Here is a 733-nt window from a genome sequence, read left to right on the forward strand (position 1 = left end):
TTTGAACACATCGCTCTCTCCCGGCTTGCTCCCCGTGGCTGGGCTGTGCTCAAAAGAGTTCTCTGGGTAACTCGCACTTTCCGACCATTTCCTACGGCCAGCGTTTTATTCATGTGCAAAGCCCATTCCGTAACAGCAGAGAAAGTGCAGCTCATACATAAAGCACCAGCTGGCTCAGGCCACAGCGGCAGCAACAATGCAGGAACCCCAGCCCCCTTCCTTGGCAGCAAAAGTCACGCAAAGTGCTCCGGGATCGCAGCACCAAACTCTCGGAACCGGACTCAGAATTTGGGCTAGCGCGAGTATCCTACGCGCTTCCTCCTTCCCCAGGGCTCGGGGACCTAGAACTTAGCTCTCCTCAGGTACTGACCCGATTTACAGAGGTTTAATCAAGTTACAGAGAAATTGGTAAGGCAGTTGCACAGCCGGGACAAAGTGGAGCCAATGTTCTGAACCGACTTGTCAACACTATGCAGACTTACTGTGCACGCAGAGAGATGTGTGTGTGTGTGTGTGTGTGTGTGTGTGTGTGTATGTCACATACACACACAAACGTGCTTTCGGCACCGCCAAGTACCTCTTTGACACATGAACTGCGGGGCAGAGTTTCTGCGCATTTGTGGCGGGCGCGATTTTTCTCATTAACAGGAGCCCTGGAAATTCAAGTCCCCCGCATCAACATCCCTGTCCACGCCGTTTCTCCGAAAAGATGTTACGGAAAATGCCTCCCCCA

At 52.8% G+C, this 733-nt stretch overlaps 1 protein-coding gene across 1 annotated transcript in view; it reads right to left on the minus strand.

Annotated features, from left to right (window-relative positions):
- Positions 1-733, minus strand: part of TOX (thymocyte selection associated high mobility group box) — a 219,060-nt gene that overhangs the window by 217,586 nt on the left and 741 nt on the right. The gene's annotated exons all lie outside the window — the stretch shown is intronic.

This window comes from Corvus brachyrhynchos, unplaced genomic scaffold (assembly GCF_000691975.1).
Source record: "Corvus brachyrhynchos isolate BGI_N302 unplaced genomic scaffold, ASM69197v1 scaffold60, whole genome shotgun sequence".
In the NCBI taxonomy this organism is placed as follows: Eukaryota; Metazoa; Chordata; class Aves; order Passeriformes; family Corvidae; genus Corvus; species Corvus brachyrhynchos.